This window comes from Dermacentor albipictus, chromosome 9 (genome assembly GCF_038994185.2).
Source record: "Dermacentor albipictus isolate Rhodes 1998 colony chromosome 9, USDA_Dalb.pri_finalv2, whole genome shotgun sequence".
NCBI classification, from domain to species: Eukaryota; Metazoa; Arthropoda; class Arachnida; order Ixodida; family Ixodidae; genus Dermacentor; species Dermacentor albipictus.
The window spans coordinates 111,792,560-111,818,989 of NC_091829.1; the positions used below are offsets into that span (position 1 = coordinate 111,792,560).

The 26,430-nt window shown below is 42.4% G+C and overlaps 1 long non-coding RNA gene across 1 annotated transcript; it reads left to right on the forward strand.

The window, feature by feature from the left end:
- Window positions 1–1,707: 1,707 nt before the first annotated feature.
- On the forward strand, window positions 1,708–24,686 carry LOC135919443 (uncharacterized). The gene is made up of 3 exons (XR_010569962.1): window positions 1,708–2,038; window positions 11,579–11,710; window positions 24,500–24,686. It is a non-coding gene; the product is annotated as an uncharacterized lncRNA (long non-coding RNA).
- The last annotated feature ends 1,744 nt before the right edge of the window (window positions 24,687–26,430 follow it).

The following is a 26,430-nucleotide window of genomic DNA, read 5'->3' on the forward strand; positions in this document are numbered from 1 at the left end:
TTTTGTTAGTGTGAATCGGAGCTTAGATCAGGTAATTACCAGTGCGCATTTGCTGCGAGGATAGCAATAAGAAACGTTTCATATAAGAATGCTCTATCTTCGGTTTATAAAAATTGCCTCTCATGATAACAGCGACATAAACGTACCACAACATACGTAGTTACAGTATTGAACTCATTACATAAACAAAGTTAGTCTTGTAAAATGAAAATTCAGAAAACTCGCTAACTACGTTGATTTCGGCGCCTTTTTTTTTTGTTCTTGGACGCACAAAAACTCGGCCCAGTTACGTCGCCAGTAAACGTAGGTTGTAGACTAGCACGCTCCCCAATACGTGTAGCAAAATTTTAAGAAGAGGTTTATTGTTCTATTTGCCGTTTTTTAAATCTTTTTCTGCCTTTTCTCCTATCTTTCTCACACCTTTACACCTCCAGTACAGCTTAGCCGCCCAGAAATATTTTTGGTTAAGCTCCCTGTCATTTGCCTTTCTCTATCTGTCCCTCTTTTATGGCGGGTCCTTAGCGAGAACTTGCAACAAACTGCACAAGTAGCTAGCAAAAACCAAGTGGAATGATTACAGAATAATGTAATATCAAAATCAGAATAATGTTTTAGATAGCCGCTCTTCTTTACTGCTTAGTGAGGTCACCTAAACTAGGGTGAGTAATATTCGTAAAAATACAATATTCATAAAGGGTATAAGAAAGATTCATATTGGGATAACGGGAAAGACTACTCAAAAGTGAGCAGGGTATATAAAGACGCGCAACTCTTTTTCGTACTCGTTTGCCTTTCCTCCTATTCTGTAATTAATAGGTTACTGACAACTAACCTCCGCTAGGAAATGCCAAAGATAACACTTACAGAAAAGCATCAATAAAAACTGTTTTGCGAAGAACCTCTAGGGTTATTTTTCGTGGGAACATCATTTACGCAGACAGAGTGTCGCATCCTGTAAAGGGCAGATGCTTGCGAAAGATATGTACTAAAAGGTGACACGTTGCAGTTATAACTCAAGCAACACTGTCCATGGTGCATCTTTTAGCGCGTTGTTCATCTTCTCGATTTTTTATATTCCTTGGACAGTTCTCCGCGCATGCGATTTTTCTGCTTGCATTCATTTCCCATGTCTTCCTTTAAAATAAAACCATTTGTTAAAGTCGCCTCCTCCCTCGTGTTCGGCTTCTACTAATATGACTATTGTACATCTGCACCTCTGTATCCCTATAATACCTGAGATTATATACAGGTGAAAAATCATGCAAATGATAACCGGAGGCAACATGTTGAATAACTTTCTGTAGACCTCCAAAACGGTCCTGGAAGGCAACCATGTGCGCATGGACGTGTTTGCTTTCATTTGTATGATCTTTGGTTATATAACTCTAGCGATGTAATTCACCCAGAAAATCAGTTCACGCAGTGAGACTCCTTCTACTGCTGGGAAGCCTCACTGGAACCTTTTTTAAACACAATACCCAATTGCCATCACCACCATCCCCTACCATCGCTAATGAAAGTTGACATAGTCATGCAAGCTTGCATTAGATCCTACACGTTTTAATGTAAAAGAAATTAAACAAATTTTATGCGGAGTATAATCGCATGACGGTTTCATGAGCGTGATCATTGTGGCAACAGACAATGGCTAGAGCATAGGTTTTTTTTTTCGGCCCATCCATTGTGTTCACAGTAATATAAAAGTTTCCCAAGCGAACAGTATCACCAAGAAGTGCCGGCTTCTCAAGTATGACGAAAGCTTGCAGTTTTATTATTGCGACTGTTTTGGTGGTATGTGGTGTCTTGCTGACCACTACAGAAAATGGAGGTCCTGCACGTGCCTTAGGAGTTCCACTTCCTGAGCCAAGTCCGGGATGGGGTCGTCCTTCCCGCCCGTATACAACTCCTCGAACAACTACGAGATCTACACCAAGTTGTTGGAGTGGTCCCGCAAAAAGGCTCCAAAATCCTCAGCAGTATAAAACTATCAAATTTTGAGAAAGGATCTCATGTGGAAAGCATACTGCTTATTTGCAAGGTACGTAAAACCTTACTTTTTGCGTTATTGCTCCAGTAAAAAAATCTTCACGTGACGTATTCACTGCTTAGGCATAGATATTGAGACAGGCAATATTATCGCTACAAACGCGTTGTATTAATCTAGGAGCAAAAAGCTGCAAGGAGCACTACAAGTAAGAAATACCACCAAAAAAGCTGAGTATAGGTACGATTTCGTTTCGTTCTGAATAGAGATTATTTAAGAGGACGCTTCAGTTCGGGCCCACCTCCGATGCGTCCTAATTAAATACACGTAAAACACAAACACGCTTTCTCAGATAACCTCTGGACTAATTTTAATGAAATTTGTTGCATTTGAGACAGAAAGCTAAATTATAGTAACGTTTGGAAGCGCATATTTGATTTAGGAGCTGAATGTTTTAAAAAGATTTATAAAGAATTCGAATATTCGAAAAAAAGAAGCACAATGTTTGCAAGAAAATGTCTCTTCATCAAGAATAGATATCGTGGTTATGTAAACGGCATCTATTAGAACATTCAAAGCGTCCGAATTTGATATGTTAATTTATATCCTACGTGAATTTGCTTTGTTGTGTACAAGGAGTCTGCGAAAGCTGTATTTCCAAATAACAAATTTTTAAAGATTCACGTTAAGTTACCAATTTTGTCCGTTTCAGATGTACCATCAGATGCGATTGGCAGAATGGTGATTTCATTTTTCCTTGCCGAGTTACATGGCTGGAAACTTAATAAATGCGTTTTCTGTAAATTTTCACTTTTTTCCAATTTTTTATAAAACATTGACAACCTAAATCAAAAATTCAAAACCAACAGTCACGAGATTTTAAGTGTTTCTTTTAAATACAACAAACCTCGTCAAATTTGGCAGAGTGTTTGCCGAGAAAAACGAATGCTCTTTTTGCATGTATTTCTATCGGAGCACCCGAGCTAAAGCTTCCTTTTCAACACGTGATATTCACTAAAATATACGGATGAAATGTCCAACACACCATATCAACAGCCCACGCATTAAATGCATTGCCTCAAAGTGTAAGGCAAGAAATACGAAATCATTTCGTATTAATAGTTATCAACTAGTGATATGCTTCGTCAGAAAATAATTGAAGAAAATACGCTTGCAACTAGGAAAAAAAATTGCAGGAGACATAATGCACCTTTGTACGCCTGGATGTATGCACTATTTGTAAATTTTCGATGTTAGGATGGATAGTTGGGCATGTTCGTTAAGTATGGTCTGACAAACACACACTGGCGCCCTGTGGGTGGGTTTGTTCTCTCTTCTTCCAGCGTCGTTGTCGTGCCTTCCCTTCATTTCATGGTAAATTTTAATGGCGAGAAATGCGTGAGCCATGCCTATGCGAATATTTAACGCTATAGGTCATCGTCTATTGGAAAGTGAACAAGGATTTCCGCGGTGACCAATTTGTTACCGAGGTTTTATTGCACGCAAGCAAATCTACGAAGGGATATTGCCTTCCGATCGCAAAACACACATTATAACATTCCACGCAATCGTAATATAATGTCTTCACCATTTGAATTTGTGAGACAACGTTGGGTCTCCACAGTAAACATTATTGTGACAAAATTTCTTCATTTAATAATATTTGGCGAGCTCGCCTTGTTGTCTTTAATATATTTACAATGTTTCCCTCATTCGGGTAGCTTGTTTGATCTAAGGCAAGCTTAAAAGAGCGATTTTATTCTTGTACAGAGTTATTTTCCTAACGAGTTCTTTTCATCATGAAATTTGTTTTTGTCTTGAGTTTGAACTAGGACAAAATTTGTAGCACTCATCAAAACCAAAAAAACAAAGCAACTTATGGCATTATATGTAACCTAGCGCAAGTGCTGTGACAGAAAGTGGCCAGTTATTTAAGCACAGAAAGGAAATTACGATGTGTTTCGTTATGGGTTAAAATATGAAATTACCATGTCATAAAATGAGTTGATAATTTCTATAAATTTGTTGAATAATATACATCGCTGGTTTTTAGATACAATAAAACACTTCGCTCATTTGAGATATAGGACTCAAATGAGGATTCGAAATTATTTTATTATAAAGAAGGCGACAGGGATAGATTTAAAGACATTATATAGGAGAACCTTTCAGGGATGTAAGCCAAGTTATTAAAAACTATTTTCAACAGAAGGAAATTCGGCCAGTGCAATTTCAAGCGCTGCCATTCTTATTGCCATAGTAAAAAAAGAGCTGAAAAAAAAGATCCTATGCAAAGAAAGGCGCCAAAAAAAAAAAATGAAGGGTAACCATATATAGCATGGCGGTATGTTGAGTGTAAGGACACGCGATACTCTAAATACATGGGTTTTACACTTTGTCAGTAAACGCCTTGTCTTGAGGGAAAGCTGAAAGTATGATTTACCAGTAAACTTCAGAAATAAGCTGGTTTTTAAGATGTCCCTGTTAGGCTCGAGGGTGCTGGACTAAATCCTGGCCGCGGCGCTCACATTTCGACGGAGGGGAAATGGTGAAAACGCCCATGTTCCGTGCAGTGGGTGTACTTCAAAGAACCTTAGCTGGTTAAAAGTACATCTCCGTCTTCTACTACAGCGTGGGCTATATCAAGTTCTTGGTTTTGGCACGCACAACCCCAGAATCTATTTTTTTCCATTGGTTCTTATTGGCTCTTGAACACTAGCCCTCCATGTGATGTGGGATACCTCCGACTGTTTTTGTTTCTTTACATTTTTACGAGTTCTTTGTGACCCCACATGAGTGTAAAGCGTCAATTGGCAATTTTTCCGATCTTAAACGAGAGTCCGTAAGTGGGACACGCCTCCCCTAGAACTGCTGCGCCTGAGACGTAACAACGCAGGGAGATGAAAACACTGCGGGGAATCAACGGATAGTTTGCAACGGAACTCCTGCGAACTGTTCTAGTGGAAGCACCATGGTAAGATATGTTGTAGGGAAGTGCTCTGTGTATGTATGGACATCAGACAATGCTTATTAAAAAAAAACTAATTCAGATCTGTATCTTAGCACAGAGAAATGCTACGCATAATAGGCAAGCAAAAGGTTACCCGTGTTGGGACTATCACGTTTCACTGATAACTACAGGGTTTCCAAATTGAAATTTCGCGAGCTTCATCCGCCACTATTCCATACGCAGGTGAGGTGTAGCAACGTGACTATGTTGCTGATAACCCTAGCTGATGCCCCTAAGAAACATGAGAAGCCGTCCAGAACCATGCAGCCCCCTTCATTCTTCACAATTATAACCGTCTATCTAGCGTAACCAGTATGAAAAGTATGTTATCGCTACCACCCCTTGCCACGCGCCGGAAGATATAGCGTCTGAGTCTGTTCTTCAAAATTTATAAATAAAACAGCGAACTCAGAAATACGCTCATAAACTTAGATTTTACGACACGTTGATCATTCGTGCATGGTTGGCATTCCACGTTGTAGCACATCTGCCTTATTGCACTCATTTTATCCAAACACACCATCGGAGTGGAACTCCCTAACAATATCACTGGCGCTTACTAATACTTTTGAAGGATTTAAGAAGACGGCTAGGGAACGTTTATTTTATTAGCCAAATTGTGCAGTGAAGTATTTCTTTCTTTTGTTCTTCAGAAACGTCTATGTTATCATGTGTTATACACTGGTGCTGCAGTATCTTTAACTAGTTTTTCACAATTACTAGTTTATTCGTAATGTATACCCATTCATTTTCATGTCGTTACTTGTTTATCATGAGTATGTGTATGCACGTGTTTCGAAGTTTTATACCCCTCTCTTTTGCAGTGCACCACTCCCCTCAATAATGCCCCTATGACCATGAGGGTAGCTATAATAAATAAATAAATAAATAAATAAATAAATAAATAAATAATCTATTCATCTAAATAGAACGGAACAAAACTCCTCATGTTCTTCATTGGTATGGCGTATTCTGCATTAGGTTTTTATTATTAACGTGTGCTTTAACTGCTATAAAATCCTTGTTCCCAAGCGAAGTATTTTCCAACTGTGACGCTCAGAGGAAGGCTGTAAAATACCTCCTAAATTCTAATAATGTTCATCTCAGATCAAAAAGAATTTATCACCGTCCTCTTTTCAGACACGAGTGCGTACCAAGATGCAAGTTTTAGAAGTTACATGACTTATTCATCACGAGCAATAAATCCTATACAAATAGTCAGTTCTCATCTGTTTATTAGTGATAACAAGGATTGTGCCAGACCCCATTTCACGATGACTGCCTACCGTTGCGACCGTTTCACGACTTTAACCGTTGCGTGGCGATATTATTCAATGATAATGCATTAGCTTTAGCATTGAATAATATCGCCACGCAACGGTTAGGTACTGTCAAAACGATGTATCTATTAGGCGTGTGCTGCAGCAGGGCGAATTTTTCCCGCTTACTTAAGCGCATTTGGCGCCATCTAGCGCCAAGACAGCGAAGCCTCAACATGGCGTCTGAAATAGATGGGACGCAAACGCGTTGCAGCGCCACGAAACCCACCATGCGCCAGCCGAGTTGCTCTACTTTCACAAATGGATTTATGCTATGAGTGTCCACTTTAAAACCGGGTAGTGGTTTGCGCCACTAAGCTGTTATGTCGTTGCCAACGGCCAGTGCAGTTTGCTGTAGCGCCATGAGGTGGCGCTTTTACAACCATTGAACTAAACGTGCTGCCGACCGGGAAGGCCAGTCAGCATTCGCAGCGAGGGTCGTGCGTGGGATGTCTAGGCAGAACATGACAACTGATGACGAGAGATAAATTTGGCGAGTTTGGCGCGGTAGGAAACACCCGTGTAATCGGATTCAACAAGGATGTCGTCCGTGGGCAGGCTGGAAGCTTTCGACGCAAACACAATTGAGTGGCCAGAATGTCTCGAGAATCACTGCGAACGATGTGGCCGACGTTAAAAGGAAGGCGGTATTTCTGACAAGCTGCAGCGCAGCACCCTACTCGCTGCTACGGAATCTACTGTCTCCTACAAAGCCGAATGAAGTGACACTCGCTGCTATCTTCGTGGCCCTCGGCACACACTTCTAGCCCAAAGATTCCGAAGTAGTCGCAAGCTTTAATTTTTTGAGGGAAAGGCAGGAATGTGAGGCCATCAGTAACTACGTAGCTGCACTTAACAAGCTAGTAGATGAAGGCAACTTTGGCGCAGTGCGTGAGCAGATGGTGCGCGATCAGATTGTCTGTGGAGTTAATGACACCGGAATGCAGACCCGCCTTTTGGAAAGCGCAGAATTGGGCCTGGAAACTGCAAAAACATACACTTGTGATGGCGATAGAAGCCGCAAGAAAGGACTCGCTAATGATATGCGCCCCGTCCTTGTCTATGGATTTGGTATAGTCGACAAACGTCGTGGAACGGCCAACAAGGGAGGTGATGGAACAAAGGTGCACCTGGTGCAGCGGGAAGCACCAGACGTTGCGCTTCCGGCACCGAAACACCACCTGCTTTAAGTGCGGTAAGCAGGGCCACCTCACAAGGGTGACCTCGCAAGGGCCACCTCGCAAGGGGCGATCGTCGAAATGTTATCAGCGGGTCAAGAGCGTCAGCTTCTATACATGGGTCATTTCGCGAAGGTTCCAGAGAAATCACTGGTGGACACGTGTCTTCGAGAAAATACTACACAGTTCGCGTCGCGTGTGCATGCAAATCTGACTACACAACTTTCCGTGACAAGAGAGAGCGGAAAGAATCAGCCACCACATTGCAAAAACTTCCTATCGTGCTGACATGTGGTGCTCTGAGCGATAACATTTGTTCCACGGTGAAACGCGGTCACCGATGGAAAACAACCAATTACACGTGTCACACATTACATGTGTCTTGTGCCATACTTCCCAGTAATCAGCCGACAGCGAGTGAGCCTTTCTCACTGCGTGTTAGGACTCTTCTAGTACCGTTGATCCGTTTTTTTCTGAGTCTTTCATTCTGCATGCGCAAACAAGCATCTTTACGGCTGAAGCCTATGTACTATCATCCGCTGTGAAACACATCAAATAATAATGACAACAAAAAAACTAATATATTTCGCGAGGTTGCCAAGACTTTAGCAACGCTAGAAAGCCATAAATATTCTCTAATAATTGATTGTTATACAATCTCGTAGCTGTTTACACGTGAAATCAACTTGTCCTAATATGCTGGGTGCCCGTACAAAGAGGCATCAAGGGTAAATAATTCGCTGACGAAATCGCCACATCCACAGCTGGCAAAGAATTAAAGCCTTCTATAGCTGTCTCTGCCAAACATTTGAAAGTTGTCGTTCGGAAATAATCGAGGCCAGGAAATATTCTCCGAGAAAAGCGCACTACTGCCATTTACGCGCAAACCCATGACAGACTACAGCGGAATGACAAATGGCCAAATATTACCACATGTTCGATCATACAAATTTCTGGGTGTAATAATCGATAGGGACTGGTCACGGAGCCCTCATGTATCATGCGTGAAAAAACGGGTGACGGGAATCTGCCACCTGTGCAAGTTTTTCACTGTCGACAAGTGCCACGTTACAACTGTACAGGATGCTTTTTCTAGGCTTTCTGCGATACAGCTTGCCAGCAATAACCAACACAAGTAAAACGAGTCTACGCACAATGGAAAATGTTCAGGCTCAAGCGCTCCGGATCTATCTAGGCCTGCTTCATAGTAAATCAACAGTGGCTACGATAGCAATCACTAGAGACCACCTTGAGAAGACCCACATTGAAATTGAAGTGCTCAGGACCCATATAAGGCATCTAACCAGTACTCCTCGTCACCACTTAGCCTTTCTCACATCTTCCAGCCTTAATATGGCTGGAAGATGTGAGACTCACATCTTCCACTCACAGACCACAGACCACTCACATCTTCCAGCCAAACTATAACCGCACTTGATGAACCTTTGCCAGCTTGTTTCACTCCGGCTGCAAGACCCTGGATTCCCCTATGGTGTCTTGCTAAGCCAAAAATCAACCTAACAATACCTAGGATCACGAAAAAAAGCTCATCTATCATCACCAGCCCTAAACAGTTCATGCTATTATTTTTGTACGAGAACCGCCATTCTACGCATATCTACACTAATGGATGTGTCCTGCCAAACAGCTCCGGGATGGCACTCGTGATACCAGTGAAAGTCAGAACAATCAAATTTAAGACAACTGATATGACAACATCCACGGCAGCAGAGCTCCAATCGCTCTTTACTGTCCTTCATTACACTGGTGATGAACCGCCACAAAAGTGGACGAAATTGTGCGATTCAAACGCGGCAATGCAGTCTCTATTGTCACCTTTACGTCGCGAACCGCACGAACAGCTAGTATTTCACATTACAGAGCAATTACACCATTTAAGTGATGCAGGCCATAAAATAACTTTCCAATGGCTTCCTGGTCACTGCGGCATTATCGGCAATGAACGGGCCGATCAAGCTGCCCGTTCAGCCCATACTGAGCAGCACCACATACCAATTTCACTTTCTAGAACTGACGCAGCATGGAAGCGCCGCCTGCTTGCTCGGCAGTGCTCCACGTCACAATGAAATAAGCCACATTTAAGATATTCTCGACTGTACTCTCTTGATCTCACATTAAGGCTTCGAGCGCCATCACAGGTTCGCCTTGGAGTCGCTACGCTTTTGCATCGAGTGTGGTTGGGCATTACCTTTACCACAGCTTAAAAGGACGACCGACCCCGCAACCTATGCCCACTGCGGCCATGAAGAATCGATTGACCATATTTGTGCGCCTGCTCGCAGTACAGTCGACAGAGGGAACGCCTTCGCCACGAACTTCTGATTGGGGTTCTGATTGCAAACAAAAAGAAAATTAGTGTTTGTGTTTCGTTGCACATACTTGGCTGTATTGCCCTTGCGTTGTTGACACGCTATCACCCTTCACGTATTTTCCCCCTTTATTTCGGTTGCTTCATTGTGGCATATATATGGTGTGCTATCCTTTCCAATAAATCCAGTAGTTATTCAGCGCTTGTGTGCACGTGTTTCCCTTCTTGTGGTAGACTGTTTGCGCTGTTACCCATATGTTTCAAGATTAATCAACTCGCCCAAAAATAATTATTGATGAAGTACACAATCCCTTGTTGACTGGTGATGAACTTTTCTTACATGTAGTAGATGTAGCGAAGAACTGACCATCACCCACGTCCTTGTGGAGTGTCGGTGCATAGAAATTCACAGGCAAAAGAATTTTCCTTTAGCATATTGACAGCGGATCCCGTTACATCCAGCAGAGTTTTTTGGCACAAAGTCATTATCCCACACTAAATCTGTTTAAAAGTTTTCCTATGACATCATAATACTGCATATTATCAGTGGAAACGGTACTTTGCACGGTCTGTTACCAGAAGGTGCTGCTACCTTCCTTAAATCAAGTGTAGCACCTGTCTCCAAGACCTTGCATTCAAGCCTGTTGATGTGGCGGTAGTGCTACTTTCACCTACACGGTTTATTGCATGATTCCTGCATAAGAAAACATTTATGGTACTAGTTCACATCTCTGGTAATTGTTATTGGCTTAATACTCCTATATTTTACGCAATTTACAGCGACCGATTTAAGACCTATTCACATCCATGCTACACGCACCATTCAAATCACATTTCTCCGTTTCATAAATGATTCATTGAAAACTCATTAGTATATCTATGGAGCTCTTTGGCCATATGTCGCCGTTGACTCAATCAATCAATTTACTAAATTCACTGCACATTACCTCAGTAGGTGTTTATAGCTGCATGATGTGCAAAATCCCTGGCACTCACTTTTGCCGTTGCAGTGGTAAGTATTGTTACCTAGATATGCTGAGTATCTCTTTCTTTCTGCACTTCTAGCTTCCAACGTTAAATTCAGTGACCTATCCGGCGTCGTTTACCTAGTGAGCACAGTTGCCCACGGGCAGCGGCTTCCTTATTTCATCCATGAAGCATTTTCAAGGCATTCTACTGGCAAATGCTCCGTATATCATTGCAGGCCTTGCTACGACAGTGTCCTAAATTTAAAATGGGTGTTTCTGTAACATACTACTGATTATGCAAGCTAGTCAGAAATACGGGGCCATGGGACTCTGCTTTCTCGAGTGTACTTGAAAATATTCATGTGTGCATTCATTTCCCTTCGAAAGCGTGTTTACGCAAGTGTACTATTTTATGAAATAAAGCGAATAGTGATTTCTATGCACTCTATTAGCCATTATATCTAGCCACTTCACAATTACGAAATTACATTACCATTTTCTGATGCCAACATTATATCAGCAAATGTGTTGCAGGGTTCACAAATGCAGGGTTCAATTCGCCCTTTGCAAGCCATAAGTCAGGAGTTTACGACAAAGTGGTTCCCGAACGAGTATTGATAATATAGCTGCTCGTGAAAACATTAAAATCATGTGAGCGACTGCATGCAAAAGAAAGTCAATTGTGGTGCATTCGTTCGTAAACACCCGCGCAGCGCAATAATCTATATCTCCAGGTGTAGAGTCTTATATTTATACTGCCTTCTTTCTTGTGTCCCTCTTGATCACTTAGATAAATCTCCAACAAGGACCTTCACATCTCTACCTTGACACGTGAATATGCAGAGAACCATGATGTATACAATGAGTTTGCTGACTGGATCATGACACTATAAAAAAGCAGTCCCTTGAAGGCATTGTTCAGGTGACTTGAAATTCGTCCTATTATGCGCCCTTCTACTTAGCTTGTGTTTACTGGTGGTTGGTAACAATTTTATTTTGGTAACAACTATATTTATTGTGTTTATTAAACCTCCCAATAATGTCTCGGGTCATAACCCTTGAGGGCAATCTGTTAGAAGACGCCGCAGAAGTGCTTTTTGCAGGCTTCTGCGCTATACTTGTACTGCCTAAATGACGCGAGCTTGATTCGCTTAGCATGCCTCTCTTCTAACTAATGGCGTGTTAAGCTCCCAACAACATCGAGTTCTTACCAGCTTGGAGCTGCGAACATTGATGTGCTGTCAAGGCACTGTGTCTGCATTCCTTGCAGCGTGATGCTGCACTTACCTTTGTTTTTCATTATTCTTTCGGTGTTCCCCCGCTGCCCTTTTTTTACGGTCAAGGCGGCTCTTGGCCCAAGAACGAGCCAAAATTTGGCATTTAAGTATCACTAATAGCCCCGAATAAATTACTCCCGCGGGGCACAATACGATAATTCCTTCCTCAAACGCCAGATTCCACTAACCTGGAGGGCGCAAGGACGTGTGAAGAGTTCCCCGTTATCAGGTAATATATCAGGCCACGTCGTTAATGCACACGTTCTTTTTAGTGTCTGAGCTGAGAACCATGACTCTCTGATACATGTTTGCTTGTTTCTCCAACACTTCTCAAGAAAACAAAATCCTTAATTTCCTACTCTCCCAAAGCCAATACATTTCAAGTATGCGCTCATAGGCTAGTTATTCTCGTATAAGAAATGGTCAAGTAAGAACGCGCAAGTACCAATATTTAAAACTGCTCATAAAGTGCCAGATGCCTCTGCATGCACGTGCTTTGGACCGTATATGCATCAATGTGAGTGCGTTCTTCTGTGCGCCGAGTGGAATTTCATTTCAACGCTATCTCATTGAACATAAGAAAACTGACACCTGGCCAGCTCAGACAATCACTCTCAAAATTGTTGTTGCAAGTTCAGCACTCTTCCTTGTCATTTCGGCTATATTTATTTATTTATTTATTTATCATACCCTCAGGGCCATTACGGCATTATAGAGGGGAGTGGTTACAAGCAAAACGGGTAAATTCAACAAACAGGAGTTACTAGTGCAGAAAATTATGTATATAAATATGTCTAAAGAAAACTGTTGAACAAATTGCACCTAGATATACAATGTTAGCTAAGGCATTTGTGAGTACAGGTTGAACAATATGAAAAAAGGTTCCTAGTTATACAGTGCTAGCTATGACATTCTTGAAAAATTGGTGATCTGCGATAGTGGCTATCGAGGCCGGGAGGTGATTCCACTCATTGGAAGTGCGTGGTACAAATGACTGCAAAAAAGCGTTGGATCTGCAAAATGAAATGCCAACCTTATGAATGTGGTCTAGTCTGGGTGATACATACGGAGGCGGAGAAATAAGTTTGTTGCTTAGCAGCGGGCGATGAAGTAATTTATGAAAAATGCACAAACGGAACAATTTTCGACGTGATAAAAAAGACGGTAGGTTAAGGCTAGATTTCGTGGCACTGATACTCGCGGTTCTATTATAGTCAGAAAGAATGAAACGAGCAGAGTTATTCTGAACCATTTCCAGTAAATGTATTAGGTTTACTTGACCTGGATCCCAGATTGAAGCAGCATGCTCAAGTTTAGGTCGTATTAGAGTTTTATAGAGGATTAATTTTAAGGAAGAAGGTGCTTTGGAAAAGTTGCGTCGTAAGTAACCTAGCATTCTGTTAGCGTTACTTATTATATGGGTGATGTGGGTATTCCAAGTAAGATCAGAGGTGATGTGAAGGCCAAGGTACTTGTAAGTTGTTACCAATTTAATGGAGTGTTATTAAGGGAGTACACAGGTGGTTCACTAGTAGTTCGAGATACACGCATGAATTTACACTTGTTAACATTTAGTTCCATTAACCATGAATTGCACCATGCAGAAATGGCGTTAAGGTCAGCTTGAAGCCTGGTAACATCCTCGTCGCGAGTTATTTCGGTGTAAATTACGCAGTCGTCAGCAAATAGGTGACTTTGAGATGAAGCATAGGAAGGTAAGTCGTTAATATGTATGAGAAATAGGAGGGGTCCAAGCACGGAGCCTTGTGGTACACCTGAATAAACAGGACTCAGATTAGATGTTAATTCGTTAGCTGAAACGAACTGTGAACGGTTAGTGAGGAAAACTTCAAGCCAGTGCAGAATTTTAGGCTCAAGGTTTAGTTGTTGCAGTTTGTAGATTAATAAGCTAAGGCACACTTTATCTAACGCTTTTGGGAAGTCCAAAAAAATTAGATCTGCAACTGAAGAGTGGTCAAGCAATAGGTTATTTTATGCGTGAATGATACTAGTTGGGTGTCACATGAATATGTTTTGCAGAAGCCGTGTTGAAACTCAGAAAAAAAGGAGTTTTCTTCTAAGAAGTTGGCAGTATGAGAAGACAGAACATGCTCGATAATTTTGCATGGTATACTGGTTAAGGAAATAGGCCGATAGTTCAGTGGGGAATGTTTAGTACCTGTTTTGTAGAGTGGAATCACCTTCCCCACCTTCCCATCAGCAGGCAGTGAACCATTGTCAAGTGATTGCTGGAAAATCTTTGCATGAATAATGGAACAATATGTGCTAGTGTTTTTTAGAAACTTAGCGTTAATTAGGTCACAGCCAGGAGCGGATGAGAGTTTCAATGAGGCGATTATTTTTTCTATGCCAACGGGTTCAATTATTAAAGGGTGCAATGCGGCGTAGTCGTAAGATAGTGTAGTTGGGCGTGTTACATGAGCGTGTTTAGAAAGGTTACGCGCAAAAACGTCATTTAATACAGATGCGCAATCGGCAGGGGCAATTGCGGTATCGGTGCTATCAACAAGGGTTATGGCGTCGTCATGTTTGGGGTTAATAGTACGCCAGGACTTTTTCGTATCAGTAGTTAGCATGGAAGGCAATGTGTTATTTAAAAAGTTATCCTTAGCTTGTTTAAGCGCTGTTATGTAGTTATATGTAGCGCGTTTGTAAGCTGCCAATCTTTGAGCGTTTCCAGATGTTTTAGCTAGTCTGTACGAACGTTTCTTTTTGTTTGAAAGGCGCTGAATGTGGGTGTTGTACCACGCTGTTAGTTCACGAATTTTAGTAACAAACATATTCCAGTTACATTGAACACTGCGGTTATCGAAATCAGTCAGGAAAGTATCAAGGAATATACAGAGCTCGTTGTTAATTGATTCAAAGTCAGCTTTCTTATAGTCGTGAATTGTCTTGATCTTTTTTTCTGATTTCTGACGTGAAATGTTGATGTTGAAATGGATAAGGGAGTGATCGCTTAAGGATCGTAACTAAGTAATGTTCGAAATGAAATCGGGTCGTGTTGTTAACAGAAGGTCAAGGGTGTTAGTGACTTGTGGTGTGATTCTGGTGGACTGGGTTATCAGTTGATCGAAAGAGAACAGTGCGCACAAGTCAAGAAAATGTTTTGCTAACGCGGAGAACGGTTGTATCACGATAGGTTCACTATGCCAGACTATGTTTGGAATGTTGAAGTCACCCAGTAGAAACAAGGGTAAGGAAGGATAGCGTGTTACGACGATATTAATTGTGTCTTGTAATTCGTTAGCAAAGGAGGCAACGTCAGTAGGAGCGCGATAACATACGCCCATTATAATTTTTGCGTAGTTTATTTCGATAATTGCCCAGACTATCTCCAAGTTAGTAGCAGTAGTAATGGGTTGAGAGTGTAGGTGTTTAATATTTGCCAGAAGAACACCACCACCTTGACGCAACGTATGGTCGCAGCGATAAACTGAGAAGCCATGGGCGGTAGAGAAGATTTCGTGGTCTCTAATATGTGGGTGCAGCCAAGTTTCGGTAAGTGCAATAATATCTGGGTTAAACGTGTCAACTGTGGAAGTGAACGAGTCGCGTTTGTTCTTGATGCTTCGGATGTTAGTGAAAAGGACAGACATGGGATATAAGTGACTTTCACTGCCCCTCGCGCTTCCCTATGGATGATTAGGTGGCGCAGTACGTGGTTCGGTGTTAGCACGCGTGTGTTGTGACGTGCACTCTGTCACGCTGTCTGTAACGGGATCGTACGTGTACTGCTTCTTGTTTACAACTAATTTGTTGTATCGAAGATGAAACAGGGGTTTGCCCGGTAACTGTTTTGCAAAGGAAATCAGTTTACTTCGGATATGGCGGGTGGCAGGTGAGTAGTCATCACAGATCGTGATGTCTTTATCTTTTAGGAGCTTACGCGCGGAAAGCACCTTTTCCTTCACTTTGTAGTTGCTGAATTTCGCTATTATGGGGCGGCATTTATCGGGTGAATAGGAACCGAGACGATGAGCGCGTGCAATTGCCACGTCCATGCCTTTCTTGCGCTGCCATCTTTTCAAGCTTACACGAGGGTTGTACTGGAAATAGTGAAGGTTTATTTGCATGCAAGTCTCCAAGCATACGACAATGGGTGTTTGGCAGTACTTGAACCCGTATTTTACACTGAAGCTGTTTACGGCTAACCTTACATGAAATTTTTATGTGTGCTAGCAAAAACTCCAGCCTCATTATTTTAGTAATATCGCTTTACTCTTCGCAAAACCTAATATGTCACATCACTTGCGGATGCATGTTGAGTGAATTAGTTATCAATTGCACGGTTTTCAAGATCACTAGGCTCTCAGGTAGACAATAAATGTTTATGAAAAATTAACTGGTATGCAACCTTCGTCGGCCATTCTTTCGATCACACCGCCCTCTCTTTGCCATCGTTCTAAACTTATGCGCACCTCGCTTCCTTCCGATCTTCCGGGGTGGCGAATGGTGCATGCGTGGCGTTTGGTGCATGCTGAGGGAAATGATGGAATGGAACGATGCGTAGTTTTTGCAATTTCGCATCGCATTTTCGTACCAGAAAGCTGCATCAACTATATCCGCAAGTACTGCATAAAAACTGGGAACCTACGAGAGGTCTTGTTCTGTGAACATGCAGTGTCGATTTCTAGTCAAACAGCGCATGTCAGCCGCAGGAATTCACAAGAGCAGTCGGCACGTGTGTGGCGATGCGTAGCAGCTTGAGTAAGTAGCAAATAGTATTGAGGCGTTTTAAAAGTGACCAAGCAAGCATTAAAGTTTCATTTCAATGCGATCGTCCTCGGAGACAATATGGAGACAGTTGATGCACTCACTAAACAAAAGACACGACCATACAAAATATGGGCAAAATAACGAGAATTCATATTCTAATAAGGCACATTGCAGCTCAGTGTGCCCTCACACCTTTCACAAAAATGAGACTTGTGAGGCTTATGCGTGTTTCCCCAAAAATGTATTCGCTGCTGTAAAAGGGAATAAATTCATTTCCGAATGTGCCACAGGATTCACCGCAAGCAAACTGTAACAGCTCTTGAAACACAACTTTCACAACTCTTCGCGTCATCTCGGCATCTATAGCGCCACGGCATGAACGCACCAATGAGAATATAGTGACCCTACTCAAATGCATACTCAATGAAGAGCCTCGCGAACAATAGATTGAGCATCTTTTGAAGGTCGTTCGCAAATACTACAGAACTCCACACGAAGTAAACAGGTATGCAGATTCTTTTCTGATGTATTGAAGACCTTCTTATGCACCACATAAAGAGCAAGCCCGATAATCTGGAAGAGGCAAGCAAAGCTGCACTTCGTATTTCTCTCGAATACTACAAGAAGAACAAGGACATATGAAGCAAAACATTTCCCCCAAATAGCCTTCCCGTTTGGGACTTGGTGCTAAGCGAGACAGTGTAGCATCCAAAACAAGTGAAACTGTGTGTAGTGATGAAATGACCTTACAATATGGTCTGCGATGTGTCAGCAGTAAATTACAAGATTGACCGATCCAGCATACTGATACGTGACACTGTGCAGGAGAGCAACTTGAGCCGGTATTATTGTCCGAGGCAAACAACCTTCTCCTTCATCACAATCTTCCTCCTCCCCTGAGGAAGGAGGAAGATTGTGATGGTTCATAGCCTATCAGCTGTACGACCATGAATGAGCCAGAGCAGGTGCGCGCTCCTAACGCTAAAACCTAGTGTTGGGTTTGACACCATGACCTTCTCTTCACACATCTATATATACACACATGCACACACACGCACATGTACAGGTATGAACGAGAAGAAAGGGGTTAACGAGGTGCCCGATCTATACTAATCATAAGAGGCCAACAAACAATAACACCAAGGACAACACAGGGGAAACTACTTGTACTTAATTATTGAATTAATGAAAACGATAAATTAATGTCAATGCAAGTGAATGAAACAAACACCTTGTCACAGGTGGGGAGCGATCGCACGTCTTCGCATCACCCGTGCGATGCTCTGCCAATTGAGCGACTATGGCGCCATTCTTCCATTCACTTTTGTCAGCATTTATCCTTTGCTACTAGAACTAACCCTGGGAGTAACTTTCAGGATTAGTTTAGATTACTACTAGTTTAGGTTACTACTGGAACTAACCCTGGGAGCAAACCCGATGGTTCGTTCATGTAGTTAAGATATAAACGCCGAGGAAAGTGGATGGGAGAACTGCGCAGTGGTAGCTCAATTGGCAGAGCATCGCTAGCATAATGCGAAGACGTGGGATTCTTCCCTGCCTGCGGCAAGTTGTTTTTTTATTCACAACCATTTACATTGATTTAGCATTTTCTTTATTTGATTTAGTAAGTACAAGTCATTTCCTCTATGTTGTCCTTGGTATAGGTGTTTGTAGGCTTCTTGTGATATCATCACCATCAACATCATCATCCTATCCTATGTCTACTGCAGGACGGAGCCCTCTCTCTGTGATGTGCAATTGCACTTGGCCTGTGCTAACCGATTCCAACTAGCGCCGGCGAATTTCTTAATTCCATCACTCCACCTAGTCTTACGCAGTCCTAGACTTCCTGCACTTCCCTTCTCTTGGCACCTATTCTGGAACCGCAATATTCCACCAGCTATCTAACCTACGCATTACATGACCTGCCCAGTTCCGTTTCTTTTTCTTAATGCGAATTAGAATATTGGCAACCCCTATTTGCTCTCTGATCCACAACGATCTCTCCTTGTTTCTTATCGTTACGCCTAACATTCTTCGTTCCAACGCCCTCGGTGCGAGCATTGTTTTCGAGCTTCTTTGTCAGTCCCCACGTTTCAGCCCCATATGTTAGCACCGGTAGAATGCATTGATTGTACATCTTTCTTTTCTATTATAATGGTAAGCTTCCAGTCAGGACCTGAGAATGTCTGTCGAATGCGCTATTCTTCTTCTTCAAATTAGCTAGGTTACCGGCGAGTAACTAAACAAGATGAACGCACTCCTTCAAAGACACTAGAGGCTGACTGCCGAACCTGAACTCTTGTTCCCTTACACAGATATTCATCATTATCTTTGTCTTCTGCATATTATTCTTCAACCCCGCTGTTATACTCTCTCTGTTAAGGTCTTCAATTATTTGTTCTAAGTTGACGCCATTGTCGATAAATAGGACAATGCCATCTGCAAATCGAAGGTTGCTGAGATATTCACCATTGATCCTTACGCTTAAGCGCTATAGTTTAACGGCTTGAATACTTCTTTCAAGCACGCATGGAATATCATTAGAGAGATCGTGTCTCCTTGAGTCACCGCTTTCTTTATAGGTATCTTCCTACTTTTCTAATGGCGAAATAAAGTAGCTGTGGAATCTCTGAAAGATATTTACATAAGTGTCCTTTACTCCATGATTACGTAATGCCCCTATAACTGCTGGTGTCAATAATGAATCAAATGCCTTTTCGTAATCTATGAAAGGCATATGGAGAGGCAGATTGTACTCTGCGGATTTCTGGATTGCCTGATTGATGACATGGAAGTGATTCATTGCAGAGTATCCCTTCATGAAACCAGCATGTTCCCTTGGTTGAGTGAAGTGCAGTGTTGCCATTATTCTATTTGAGATTATCTTGGTAAATATTTTATATAATACTTGAAGTAAGCTAATGGGCCTTAAGCTTTTGAATTATTGAACATCATCTCTTTCTGTTTATTAGCATATTGTTTGCATTATTCCAGTTTTCTAGAACCCTTGCAGTCCATGGACGCTTCGTATGGACAGCCGCCGGTTTTATGCTTCCTCAATCTTTGATTAAATCGACTGTTATTCCACCTTCTGCCGCTTTTCGCCATTTCATATCTTACAAGGGCCTTACCTTTTCCTTAACCTGTTCTTTACTGCTACGAATGTAGGTATCCTGGCTGTTCCGGGTAATGTACAGGTTAGTATAGAATTCGTCCGCTGCTATTACTATGCCTTCGAGATTGCTGATGATATTACCCTGCTTATCTTTTAGTGTACACATCTTGGTTTCTGCTATACCAAGTTTCCTTCTCACTGATTTCAGGCTGCGTCCACTTTTACCGGCTTCCTCAGTCTTTCTCACGTTATAATTTCAAATATCCCTCATTTCGCCACATTGATCAGTTTTGACAGTTCGGCGAATTCTATATCATCTCTTAAGTTGGACACTTTCATTCTTTGACGTTTCATTTTTAGTTCCTTTGTCACTTGCGAGAGCTTAATAATAATATTTCGGGTTTTACGTGCCAAAACCACTCTCTGATTCTTAGGCACATGCGAGAGCTTCCGTACTGGTTCTCTTGGTGCCTTACCTCCCACTTTAATTGCTCCTTCTGAAGCCAGGCTAGTTACGGTTTCATTCATTGCCTCTACGTCATATTTATCTCTCTGTTACAAGGCTCTATATTTGTGTGCAAGTGCACACCTGATTGGATTTGCTTTTGCCCTTATTCCGTGTAGGTTGACCTGCTGCTTCTTGACCAATTTCACTCTTTTTTTCTTGAAACTGAGGTGAACCATAGCCCTCATTAACGCATGGTCACTGAACTTTACCCTGCCTAACACTTCTACATCCTGCATTCTCCTGGGATCAGCACAAAGTATGAAATCAATTTAATTTCTTATTTCACCTTTAGGGCGTTTCAGGCACACTTTTTGTTGCCACGCTTCCGGAATAAGGTGTTTACTACTCGCAGCTTATTCCTTTCCGCGAAATCTACCAACATCACTCCTGGAGTGTTCCTAGAATCGATGCCATAGTTGCCATTTGCTTGCTAACCAGCCTGCTTTCCCTCCTTAATATACAGTATACTACAGTATACTGGCTTTGAACTTTTCGCATCGCTAATTCAACGCCTTCATAAAACTGTTCTATTTATTTATCGGCCTGATTGGAGGTTAGAGCGTAGGTTTGTACTGCCTTTATTCTATACCTCCTAATCTCGTTTGCAGCTTTATTACGACTACTGCTACCCTCTCACAATTCTGTAGAAATCGTCAAGGTTAGCCGCTATGTCCTTATGGACCAAGCGAGCAACACTGCAACAATCCTACTCCGAACTGTTTCTTATGTAGTAGTCCTCTATAGTAAAGGACGTGGTAATATGTCAGCAATCCATAGGCTTCGCCAGTTCTTCTAACCTCAATAAGGCCAGTGGTATCCCAAACAGTGCCTGATAGTTCCTCGAGGAGTCCTGCTAGGCTAGCTTTAACCGAGAGAGCTCGGTTGTTTAACGTTGCAAGGGTCACTTTCCATTGGGGACCTGTCCGGGTCCGGAGATTCTTTGCACCCTCTGCTGTATGACAGGCGACACCGCTGCCTTGGACGGGTGCTCCGCAGCTAGTGGGGACTGAGAATCATTGGTTAATCAAATGAGTCATTTGGGAGGGAGCGGCCGGGTGCTGCACCAGGAAGGCCGATTCCTGTTCTGGTGAAGGAATGTCTTTTGTTGAAGTTTAGTGGGTCTTCCCAATTTGGTTGTACCTAGGTTTTATTGCCCCACGGGCTCTCGGTGTTTTTGCCGGTGTCAGGCGTCACTCCAAGGCTGGAGATGTAGTCTACTGCAGGAGGTGAATTCAAGCTTCCCACCTTCCGATGTAGAAAGAAGGAAACAAACAAAACGCGAGGATTCGAACTTCTGGCTATAGTAACCTACCATCGAAGCTAGCTCAGTCAGATAACTCCGCAGGCTGTCAGGCCCCCTTATGTAGGATAAATTCCAGCCTACAGGATCTTACATGCCTGAAGATATGCTTGCAATATCCGCGATGTACGGCAGGTAGCACAACATGGTATTCCTCAATGAATCTATCATCGTGGTTTAGGAATCTCACGTACGCATGCGGCCATAAACATGGCAAAGTGCACGATATATCTTCTGCGAATTTTAACAGCACATTAAACGAGTGTGGAAGAAAGAAATTTCAGTGCATACCGAAAATTCATGAGTCGCGTATGCAAGAGGTACGCCCATTAGCTTACGGTCGTGTCTGCCTGCCTTTGGTATCGAAAAAGCCCTATCCCAAGGAGATGGAACTTTTATGTCCCGTTTTTTTCCGCCGCCGTAGGCCGAGATTTCGGGTGTGAGAAGGCTGCATTGGCAGAAACTATCGCTCAAAGGGCAAATCCTCATAGTGGCGAGACGGGCTGCCAGAACGATGTGGTTCTGAGCCACGCGTAAAACAGGCGACCTTGCAAGCGGCCTTGCTCTATGCTTGGACACCGCTTATACGATGCCTCTTTTAAGCCTCAGCGAATGCGTCTGCTATCAGTCAGACACTGCTTGTACACGTGGCGCCGGAAAGCAATTGACGTCACTCCTGTCGCCGCACAGTAATACTTGCAATATAGCAGTTGCAAATACAAATATAGTTGCAACTTTTCATTTGGAGGATAAATATTTACTAACTTGATACTAGGAAGAAGAGCATGTTTGTTACGTGCAAGCTTTTACAGATTATAAGACATTTGAAATTTACCAAAAGGAAACTTCAGCACCAGGTCAAGAAATAAAGACTGCTTGAAAACCACCTAATACAGTTATTTAGACTGGAAATCCAAGCACTAGCAAGCCGACATATTTTATACACAGAGTGTTCAAAATTAAGCATAATATATATTTTTTATTAGGCGCTGGAAGGCGCCCGGTGACCACCACTGCAAATAAGTTATGTTGGCCAGGAGGATACAAAGTAAGATGATAATTATCGCTGTCAGCAGCCAAATTAACAAAAATTGAATAAATAACTTTGTGTAGACTGCAGTAAGCTGGTACGTTTGTATTGAAACGTTAGATGCAGCCTCGGTAATAGACAGCATCACTTGTAAGAATTTTTCTAGCGTGCCTGCGCTCCGAGATATCGGTCTCCAATTTTCTACGGCCGTTCGCCTGATAACGCATGCAAGAGAGTGAGGATTGGCTCAGAGCTCCTCCCTGATGTGACGCGGTTGTTGCGTGCAGAGTTTAGTCCTTCAACAGGGTGGAGGCATAGGCAAAATTACAACTGCTCCACTTTTAGTTTAGTAATTTAGTCATTGTTTCATCTCATCTCACATGTAGAATCAGACACTCAAAAGCGTCGGGGAAAGTAATAATCCGCAGCCCTATATGTGAGAAAACGCCCAAACTCGAAAAATGAAAGAAAATTTATAGAACTGCTCATGACACATCAATGACAAACTTGACGGTTGACAGGGAAGGGCACTACACTTCTATTTGCCAACATCCAATAGAGTGTCATGATGAGTATGAAAAGGTAGGAAATTGCGCGCATAAAGAAGCGCAGCCTATCAGACATTAAAGATAAATTACACATTAAAATAAACAACAAAGTTACCACCGTCAAGAGCAGCGCACACCCAGTACAACATACTACATTAGGCACTAAAGCTGCTTAATACACTTTGAAATGACAAATCTGAGCGCTCTAGAAAGATGTCAGCATGTGCTACCCGCAGCTATCAGGTGTGGGATCTGGTCAGACAGGCGCAACAGCGCATTCTAACGCATACTCACCTGAGCTCCAGCGGCACAGACAGACATAGGTATCTTCGTAAGACTGCTAGCTTTCTATCGTAGAAATTTGTTCCTACGCTGGCTTCCACGGCGGTTGTTTAGGTTTTCTGAATCAGCTTACGCCGAATAGTTGCCGAAGAACTGAAGTTCAGAGCTGTGCTAGCCTTAGATACACGCCTTTGCACTTGCATTTGCAGTGGCGTGCATCATAAGCTTGCTGATCTTTCGAACAGTTTTAGCTTTTGGAATACGCTGTTTTTGTGAGATCTTTCTTACACCAAAACTTGGTCGTAGCTTTGCATAGTCAATTCCACCTCTGATGCTTCAACTCATTTAACTGCCACGGATAAATTTTTTGGCTTTATTTTTTAAGATACCATGGCAGTGTCCAACATGAAAGATAGCGTGTAACGTAAGCAGCTCGGGTGTGGTGGCGATGCTTAGTGTGGCCGAACATATCATGATTACCTGGGCGGACTGGTTTTCAACATGAACAACTGTGATAGCATTGACGCAAGTGGCATATCTCGGTGCCGCTGAGGTAAATTAAGCACACAGCAAGCTGGCCAAACATAGTGGAAAATGGAAGCACATTTTAACACATTTCACTTCAACTGAGCGTGGTCAACATTGCTATTGAGGCGCCAAGCCTATAGTAATGGTTCCACTAATGCAACATATTTCTTTGACACTTGTTAGAAGCTTTTGAGCAACTGCCTCTCATTAACTGGTGTAGTACATACAGAAGTATTGGGCTCATAATTTTCCTTACCTTTGACATATTTGCACATACCGGTACAGTAGACTTACAGGTGTATTGTCACTTTTGTCTATTTTCTCTTAAAATCAACGTCGGAGATATATTGTGACTAATTGTTCTCAAATTTTTTTTGCAGGGCCGGAGCGTTGTACACAATATGCCAACTGTAGCGTGCGCTGACGGATGGAATCGCAAGCATTTGACGCCTCTTTGGAGCAGCTTCGAAAACGGGACAGATGACTACTTGATGTGATGGCTATGTTGCTTGCCCTGTGTTCAGAATTTTATATTTTCTGCAATAAAGGAGGACAGAAGACGTTTAAGGTCATCAGTAACTTATCAGGCGTGGTGCACGCCTTTCACCACGGGATCGTGTTGCAACTTTAGTGCTGAGAGCGTGTCTTGAATAATCTAAGCAATTTCTGTTCAAGGGGCTGCATTCATTCGGTCACTTTTTTTTGCGGATATTTTGTTTATTTCCCAAGACTCCACTTTTTTCGACCTTTCTCTGCTGTATCTCGTATAACTGCACATAGAGAAATAAAAATGTTCCTCGTCATTTGCCTTCACTTTTTGCCACACTTTGGTGCCGTCTCTGCCAAAGTAGTCAAGCACTCAGCAGAGATTACTACTTGATTTGCAAGCAATTTGCAAATGCCAATTAAGCCCGTGATCAAACCTCTAGGACGGAACTAGCTGGGAATAAGCGGATTATCCTTCCAGTGCATCTCTTTGGACTAATTGTTCGTCTGCTCAGGTGCAAATGCGGACTAAACGTTAGTCTATTGAGGTACAGCTGCATGAGTACGGACTGCTAAACCTGGTGCTGTTATTCTGAAAAGGGATTAATGGCTGTGGCAGCGCAGTTAGTCCCCAAAAAGACGAACCACACACCTTTTCCACTTGTGCCTTAAAGTCTATACCTAGTTTCACATTAAGCCGAGTCTTCCCGGACATAAAGAGGCACCTGTAGCAATTAACCTCCCAAAATACATTTTTCTGTTCAGGGCTTTCCCCCGACTAACCCCTGTTACAATGTCATTCCTCGACGCAAGACGCGCTTTTCGGTACCTGATCATCCTGGAATGCTGTCTTCAGTTCTATGGTGATTTAATATTTCTCTAGTAAGATTGAAAGCGCGAGGCCAATGATAATGCAGATTCTTGAACTTAAGTGAGCACCAGCAATGACGCTAAGATGTACTATAAGTCGTGCACAAAATGTCGACGCGTTTGGCCTTTAAGTCATATTTTAACCATCGACGATCTTAGGAAGTTTACTAGATATTTCTGCTAGCCCGTTCTGATAAAAACTTTCTTCTTAATGTCATGGTTTTTACAGCAAAGCTCTTTTTCTTTGCCACCATGTCAATGTAGCATTATAAACAATGCTTTCTGTAGTCATTAGGAAAACGAGAAATCTCAGTTGGTCTATATGGCATGGTAACCAAATGACTTGCCTACTCCGTCAAAGCTAGCAGCAAGCTTGGAAGCAAAAATGACAAGCCCTCTAGACACAAGTTGAGGTGTTTCGCGACAAAATATTCCATCCTTTGTAGGGTTCTTGGGCATCACCTGTAACATCATTCTTGAACGCCGACTCTACCTGCTGCTTAAAGAAAGCCATGAAAAAGGCTGTCTACCGTTTCCACGAATACAGAATTGGCTGGAATGGATCGCACAACGCATGCTTCTTTTGAGGACCACTCGGCAATTAAGTGGTCGCAGATACCCTCCCTGCAGAAATAAAAGCCACAACACGCTTGGGTCTACGGAGGCGAATGTGCTTTGTTAGATTATGCCCACTGTTTTTCCCACAGCCTTAAAGAAGTCGCAGACAGGTATGGTGGGCCATTTTTTTTCTCGGCATCCGCAAGTTAGCTAAGCTGTGCCCGCGCATCAGCCGCTTGCTTGCCAAACAATATCACATGCGAAAATAATCAGATCAGACGGTAGGTCAAATGAGCGATTTGCATTGCATGGGAAATATTGCTACCTTGTAAGAAGACCTATATAGGTCAAACGGCACTCTGAGTCAATGTTCGAGCGTGAGAGCATGAAATGTTGT